The sequence below is a fragment of the Peromyscus eremicus genome, chromosome 14, assembly GCF_949786415.1.
Source record: "Peromyscus eremicus chromosome 14, PerEre_H2_v1, whole genome shotgun sequence".
Classification (NCBI taxonomy): Eukaryota; Metazoa; Chordata; class Mammalia; order Rodentia; family Cricetidae; genus Peromyscus; species Peromyscus eremicus.
Window position 1 is genome coordinate 69,785,215 of NC_081430.1, and position 8,562 is coordinate 69,793,776.

The window sequence follows — 8,562 nt, forward strand, 5'->3', positions numbered from 1 at the left end:
TGACTGTAGGCCAGGCAGGAAAACTCTAGCTACAAAGAGTTAATATTGATAAGTTGCCGTTCTTATGCCAGAAATGGTGGCTGCCACCTTTAAACACACCGTGCAGAAGGACTGTGGATTCAGGGCCAACCTCAGGTACATAGTGAGGTTGTCTAAAGAAAACCAAGGGCCAGGAGGCTTGTAGCTCAGAGATAGGCAGCTTGCTTGCCTAAGATGTGCCAGAGCCTGGGTGTGATCTTCAACATCAGGGATGGGGGGCAATTCTTTTCAGCCACAGATGTTCCCTTGATTTGCACTGGGATTATATCCCAATAAACACATCATAAATTAAAGCTATCATGAACTGAAATGCATTTAATAATTTAATACACTTAAACTACCAAACACCACAGCTTAGCAACGCAGTCCATACATTGTGGAGTGTGGGTTGTTTGCCCTGATGATCATGGGGCTGGCTGGGAGCTGTGGCTGCTGCCTTCAAGGTTCATGAACAAGCAAGCACTATGCTCCTATCCCTAGCCTAGGAGAGAACAAGAATCAAGGTGTATTGTGTTGGTGAATGTGTATCACGTTTGCACCATTGTAAAGCTAAAAATAACCACAACTCGGGGACCATAAGACTTATAGATTTAATGCAGTCCTAGCCAAAAATCCCACTAAGCTAGCTTGCAGACATTGACAGCTTTATTCTATAGTCCTTGTGAAAAAAACAGAAGTTCCAGGAAAATAGTAACAGTAACAATAATAATAATAATACCGGACACTCAAAGCTGTATTGTAAAGCTGTTGTGACCATAGACAACTAGACCAAGGGAGAGGGGAGAACTCAGAAATCGACCCACATAGCGGCAGGCTGCTGATCCCCCCCAGCAAAGGCAGTCTCAACGAAAGGGAAACACAGACTATTTTTAACACGCGGGATACTGGACAATTGGATACTCACAAACCAAATAACACCGAAGAACCTACCAAGAGACCAAGAAAGAAATTCAGAATGGACACCAGACCAGAATGTAAAATGCTAAACAAAACTTCCAGAAGCTAATTGAAATGCCCATCTCAGAAGCACAGACATTAGGCTGACGTTGGAATGATAGGGACATTAGCACGGCCCCTGGGTAAGGATGGCATGTAAACACGTGCAATGTTCCACATTTTTCACAGGCATGCACATTAGCCTCACACACGTTCACCACCACCCAAAGAGTAGCCCATGAAAGAATGATACTTGGTACTCATTAAGAATTAAAGTTGTTGTGCAAATCTGAAAGGAGACTGTTAAAATAAGAAGAAGACCGCCATAGGCTGGGAGAGAGTAAGAAAAGGCTTGTCTAATAACTCGCTTTATTGATGTCCCTGCATCTTGGCCTTTGTGGGTCCGGCTGCCTGGAGTGTTCTAGACTGATCCATCCCCTTTTTCCTCCAGCACATGCTTCATTTCACAGCTTTACTCAGTATCTCTTCTGAATGCAGCACATATTAAATTTGTATCTTAATGCTTCCCCTTTCCCCTCCCCGCTCCTCCTTCTGATCTGTAGCTCGCTTTATCCTCTAATGCACTGTTTTGCTCATTGAAGACTAGGCGCTGACTAAATAGTTGTTGAATGAATACCAACGCCTCCAGTAGCAAAATCCCTCATGCTGTTTCTATAGAAACACCTACACCACCTTTTAAAGTAATTCAGTCTTTCGTAGTTTTGACAGACATGGAAGCATTCTAATGGAGATGAGTCTGAATACACGCTGGCTGCACAGGTGTGGTGTGGGAAGAATGGGGAACACGGTCTCTCGTGCTCTTGAATGACTTCTGGGGATCAACATGGTAGAAATTGTAATAGCATAGGTAATATTTCTATTTCTTGTTAAATTTAGCACATTTTGTTTTCATCTGTGGGTGAGGTATCCAACATGCTCAGGCTGGGAAATCCAGAGTCATGTGTTTTCATATATTCCATACTAAGTTTATAGTGAAACATCTTCCAAAGTGAAAGACAGAAATATGCTTATTGCCTTTTAAAAATTTAAGAATGGCCATTGTGTTCTACAGTATGATTTAACAGGAAAGCAAGACGCCTTGCCCCGTCCTGTTGTTCGGAGTAACTGGCTCCATCAGCCGAGTTCATACTGCCATCTGGAGGCCACGTGTGAGCACCGCACAAGGGCGGTGGTGCGGTTCTGAGCCTGGAGAGATTAAAAACAAAATAACTTACACACATCAAAAAGGTAGATTGAAAGGTTCGTTTTAAACATTTTTATAACTTCTACATCGGTCTCTATTTCTGGAAATTTGAGTAGGAACAAGAGAAAAGAACAAATGCTGAGTGTGTCCCTTAAATGCCAAGCAGCACACTAGTGTATGCCTCGTGCCCACTCCCTGAATCTTCTTTCTAGGAAGAGGGACTGTTACTATTCCCACTACAGCCAAGACGAAGGCGCAGAACAATTAGCTGCGTGTCTCCATGTTGATCAACTATTCTTGGGGTAGCAGAACTTTAACCCAAGTCTGTATGACCCTAAGTTTCCAGGTCCAGGGCTCTCAGGGATGGGTCCATTTCTCACTGTTACAGAGGTTCCCAGAAAGGATCATGTGTGGAGGCCACTGGAGATTCTTGTGACATTTGAGCACTATTGATGATCCCCACTGGGAACAAAGATCCATATACCTTCCTCTATAAACACTGAAGTGTGTGTGTGTGTGTGTGTGTGTGTGTGTGTGTGTGTGTGTGTGTGAACTAATGGTATTGGAAGGAGACCTAGTGGTAGAGACAAGATTGTCTTGGAAATACCATCTTTCATTAAGCCTGTGGCCTGTTTTTTTAAACGTCTTAATGGGCCAAGCATGTCTGGCCTCCCCTGTCCTCTATCTTAACGGAGACCCGAAGAACTACTTATCCACAGCCTACATTTGTGAAAGGTCTCCACTGTGGAGCTCCGGATGGAATATACCGGTAATATCAAAGGACAAAGACCAGCATCATGGAGTTTCTAGCTTTTTAACTGACGTCTCAGACTCATTTTGTTTTATGACTTAATGACTTTTGTGAGTATTGAAACTCTCTCTCCAATAGCATAACTATACAGTGCTTTGCTTCATTCAAAACTATGAATTTGCTACCTATGTATCTTATACTTCAAGCACCATAGCTATATTTGGGCATTAAAATAGCCTTAATGTGAGGGCTTGTGCCTGGTCTTATTGTATCTTGTGCTGTGTTCAGTTGTGTTCCTGGGAGGCCTGCTCTTTTCTGGGAAATCCTGGGGGGAGTGGATTTAGGGGAGAGGGGAGGTAGAGGGAAACTGGGAGGAGTGGAGGGAGGGAAAGCTGCCATCAGGATGTATTGAATGAGAGAAGAGTAAATAAAAATTTAAATATATATATTTTAATTTGTGTGTGTGGTATATGTATGTGTGCATATGATCACATGCACGTATGTGCATGCAGAGCCACAGGTTAATATCAGATGTCTTCTTCTGTCACTTTCCACCTGGTTCTTGAGACAAGATCTCTTGTTGAATTTGAGGCTAGCAGTTTCAGCAAGACTAGGTGGCCAGCGAGCTCAGAGAATCCCTTTGTCTGTACACCCATCGCTGGGGTTACAGGTTGGACCACTACAAGACCTTGCTTATACACGAATGCTGAGGATCCAACCAAATCCTCACTTGTACATGGCAAGGACTCTACCCACTGAGCCATCTTCCAGGCCTGCGAATAAACAAAGGGCCTCCAGAAATAGAAGGGCCTCAGGACTCCACTGTCCTTGAAAAGCCCCAGATGGAACGTTCTGTGATGCCACAGCTACTCTTAGGACATTCGTCCAGCAAAGTGTGAGTCTTTGCTTTAAGTGTCTTTCTTTTCTCTCAGCTCTGGCTTGGTCTTCTAAGGGCCAGCTCGGCTCCTTCAGATCAAACAACCTCAAAAGGTAAAGGTTTGGCCAAAGAGAATGTCCAACGAGAAGAGGGCTGGGTTTTGAAAAGTGCCGGATTAAATAATGAACCCCGCCCAGAGTGTTTTGACCCTGGTGGCTCCCACAGGTGGCTAAGGGGACAGCGCTGACATCACTGTTTCTCAGTGATGAAATGCTCCCAATAAGAGCCTCCTGGGACTGAATACTCTCCATAATAAAGGCATGATTCCTGTAACAAGAGTGGGAAAAAAATGACTTTTGTTAAACTAAGTTTGCCACAATTAAGGTTTCAAAAGAGGAAAAAATTGTGGATTTTTTCAATCAAAATTTAATTTGGACCAGGAAATATCATCAAGCACAATATTCTCTCATCTCTTGTTTCTAGTCCCATGTTAAAAAAGAACCACAAGTATTCAGGTTCTTCTTATATTCCATTTCTCCTTACTTTCTTCTGTTGTGGACTCATCGACTGTGCTGGTTGGCTTTTGTCAACTTGAGTCATCTTGGAAGAAGGAACCTCAACTGAAGAATGGTCTCCTTCAGACTGGTCTGTGGACATGTCTGTGGGGCATTTTCTTGGTTGCTAATTGATGTGAGAGGCCCAGGTCACTAGGGGCAGTACTACAGCTGAACAGATGGTCCTGGGTTGTATACAAAAGTGACCTGAGCCGGGCGGTGGTGGCGCACGCCTTTAATCCCAGCACTCGGGAGGCAGAGCCAGGCGGATCTCTGTGAGTTCGAGGCCAGCCTGGGCTACTAAGTGAGTTCCAGGAGAGGCGCAAAGCTACACAGAGAAACCCTGTCTCGAAAAAACAAAACAAAACAAAACAAAACAAAACAAAACAAAACAACCAAAACAAAAAACAAAAAAAAAAAGTGACCTGAACAAGCCATAGGGAGCAAGCCAGTAAGCAGCGTTCCACTGTGGTCTTTGCCTTAGTTCCTGGCTCCATGACCTGTAGCCTGAAATGAATACTCTCCTCCTAACTTGGTTTTGGTCATGGTTTGTATCACAGCAAGAGAGATGCAAACTAGGACATCAACTAACCTGTTGACAACAGCTGTCTAAAGAGAGCACTGCCTGTCTGCCAAGTGGGGAGCTGTTAAGACCAAAACCACTTGCTTTCCACTTATTACAGGAGTCTGTGTGTCATTTTCTCGCCAGTGTGCTTAACTCCTACAAAAGCAACTTCAAAAGGAAATTTATTTTCAATGAGTTCACCATGGCAAGAATGACTGAGACTCCTCACATCTCAGGAGACCAGGTCACGAGACCAGGTCGCCGAGGAAAGGGAACACTGGGGCTCAACTGGCTTTCTCCTCTGTTCCTTGGTATTTGGTCTAAGACCCCCGTTCACGGGATGCCGCTGCCCATGTTCGGGATCACTCTTCCTTCATTGTGCCTCTCTGGCAACAGCCTTAGAGACACATCCAGAGCTGTGTTTCCCCGGTGGTTCTAAACCCAGCCCAGTTGACAATGGAGGTTAACCATGACAGGCATTTTTCTGTGAACTAGATAAGGACACTTACTTAAGAGCCTTTTGTGTATCTGCTTGTGGGCAATATAATCCGATATCATAGCATCGTTATTACTTACATGACAAGCAGGTGTAATGTGGTAGATAGGATAGAAATTATGGAGCTGAAAACCTTAGTCACTCTTACCTACTATAATAATTGTAATTGTAACTCCTCACACATATCACCCAGCTTTACACACACACACACACACACACACACACACACACACACACATACACTGCCTCTTAGTCTTTTATTCTTCACAAAATGCTGAGGTCATTCCAAAATCTGGATGCTTTCACCGATGTGGCTTTTTTTTTCTCTCTTTTTGCTTAGACAATCCCAATTTTCTTCTTGGCTCCAAAAACTTAACCACTCCACTATGCCTTCCATAGTACAGTTAGAGCCTAGCTAAGCAACATATTTCTTATGTTAACTAGACCGACCTGTTAACTGCATCCCTGTCTTAGCCGAATAAACTTAGACACGTTATTCTCCTTCCGTTTCCACATGAGTGATATTAGAATAATTACACTGAACACGTACAATGTGGTGGTGAAGAGGAAACACAATGGGAGGCTGCGTTCAGCTACCATAATGGAGGGCCATTTAGTAAGAGCAACTATTTACAGACTTGTAGAAGGGAACTATTTAAAGAGCTGGAAGGATCTCAATGCTGAAAAAAAAAAACAAAAAAAAAACAAAAAACAAAAACAAGGGAGTAATTACCACTTCAGGGGCAAAGGGAGGGAGGTGAGAGAAAATTCTTAATCCCAGAGAGAGCACTTGTAGTTAAGAGTTGTGGTTGTGGTTGAAGCTGTAGTAGTCGTGTTGGTAGTCTGCTGTGCTTGTGGTTGCAATTATTGTAGTTGTGGTTGTAATAGGTGTGGTTGTGGCTGTAGTTGTAAGAGAGGACCATTGGTAGATACTACTATAAAACAATACAGCCAGCCCTTAGCGGTCCAGCATGGGTGATGCTAAAGAATCAAGCACTATGAAATTCCTCTCTCCCCTCCACTCAATCTGCTACCATTGACTCCCATCTGCCAAGGCAAACGGGAGCAGAGTGCCGGTGATCCCCTCAAGTGCAGCGTGCTCGGGCACAGAGCAGGAAGAATGGTGCAGTCCGGAGCCAGGGGGGCCATCAGAGCTCATCCAGAACAAATGTGTGTGGTGCCTACTCCTTCTCCAGGATATGAAAATCCTTCTCTCCTGCAGCAATTCCAAAGACACAAAGGGGATGACATACAAATTATACTCCTCCACGGCACTATTGAGCTTTGTGTGGGACAAAGAAGGCACCATGGACGGGTGCCCAAGAAGAATGCGCCCTTCATAGTTCTGCAGAGCTCTACAGTGTCTCACTCTCAGGCCAACGCAGATCTGACTGTCTGAGGACAAGGCCTGACACAGATGAAGATACACAGGGTGGGAGAAAACAATGGAACCCCTAAGGTTAATAGGATAGAAGGACTGAGCCGAGGAGTTCCAGCTCCAGGCCAAAATGCTGTGTGTGATCTTTCAGCCCTGACCATAGGCAATCATAAGGCTTTGACTGGCAGCTTCAGAAGGGGAAGCCACCCTCCCCTGACTGGTCCTGGGACCCAGCCAGTGAATTGTCAGGAAGGGGTTGCAGGAAAGAACCCAGCACCCTCCCTACCCCAAGCCAGCCACGCTCAGTACAGTTTTCAGTTCTAACCGGAGTGCCTAGCTACATTTAAAGGTCTCTTTACTAGAGGTTCCAGGATGAAAGGGACAAAAGATGTTTCAGGTTAACGTTGACCCAAAGAGATCAAGTGGCTATGCTCGTGTCTAATAAAGTTGTCTTGGAATGAAAAAGTGTCGTAGAGACAAAGAAGAAATTTCACAAGAGAACCAGGAGGAGCGAGGAGCAAGGGTGGTCTTCAGGGGGTAGTGTGGGGGAAACGGGGTCTCAGAAGCTAAAGAATGAAACTGGACACTCAAACTCAAACACTAACCAGGAACAGATAAAGACCCAAAAGGAAAGAAACTCTCATGCATCCGGGAAGTGAAAATGGGCAAAGGTCTGTCATTGGCCTTGGTGATGCTTCTTTAGGATGCTCCACCAAAGCTCAGACCACAGATAAATGGGACGGTGTAAAATGAGAAGATGTCCACATAACAAAAGCAACAGTCAACAAATGAGACAGCACCGCACAGATTCAGAAAAGTATTCGCCCATTATACGCCTGATAAAGGGCTGTTGGCCGGAATCTATAAATAACTCCTACAACTAGAAAAGGAAATAACCTGAAGTTTTAATGGACAAAAGGCCTGACCAGGCGTTTTCTAAAAGGTACCAAGGCCACACAAACAGTCCTACAATTTTTTTTTCCAGTATCATCTGGGAAATGTAAACCAAACCGTTGTGAGACACCACTTTATACCTAGGTGGATTGTGATTCTCACAAAACCACAAAGAGAAACAAAACAAAAACTCCAATGTTGGAGGGAGTACAGGGAAGGAGACTCTTCTGTGCTATTGCTAAAAGTGTAGCTTGGTACAACTACTACAGAAAACAGCATGGGGCCCATCCCCCCCCTAAAAAATGACCAGTCTAACTCCTATATACTCAGCAGTCCCCTCTTCTGGGTGTATACACAGGGGAACTGAAATCCCCACCTAATACAGCTGTCTGCAGGCCCACGTTCATTGCTGTGCTTTCCACAGTACCTATGATAGGGAAAGAATGCCTGTTGATGGACACAAGGCTAAAATTTGGACCATATTTACCATGGAGTATTATTTATTTACCATGGAGTATTATTCAGCCCTAAAAAAGAATTCAATCTCACTGTTTGCCACAAGATAGATGAGCCTGGGGAATGTCAGGCTAAAATAAATAATCCAGCTACAGAAAGTAAAATATTTTATAATCCTGTGTGTGTGTGTGTGTGTGTGTGTGTGTGTGTGTGTGTGTGTGTTTAAACAGCCAAATGCACAGCTAGAGGCTAAAACAGTGGTGGCTGGGGGTTGAAGAGGAACAAAGGAAACGGTAGACAGGAATCAGGATCCACAGCAGCAGACACGTAGATGAACAACCTGGACCTCTGATGTGCAGCCTGGGGAGCACACAAAATGAAAATCAATGTTTGAAATTCATATGAAAGGAAT

At 44.2% G+C, this 8,562-nt stretch overlaps 1 non-coding gene across 1 annotated transcript; it reads left to right on the forward strand.

The window, feature by feature from the left end:
• Positions 1 to 1,055: 1,055 nt before the first annotated feature.
• Positions 1,056 to 1,159, forward strand: LOC131924727 (U6 spliceosomal RNA). The gene has a single exon (XR_009383023.1). It is a non-coding gene; the product is annotated as a U6 spliceosomal RNA (small nuclear RNA).
• The last annotated feature ends 7,403 nt before the right edge of the window (positions 1,160 to 8,562 follow it).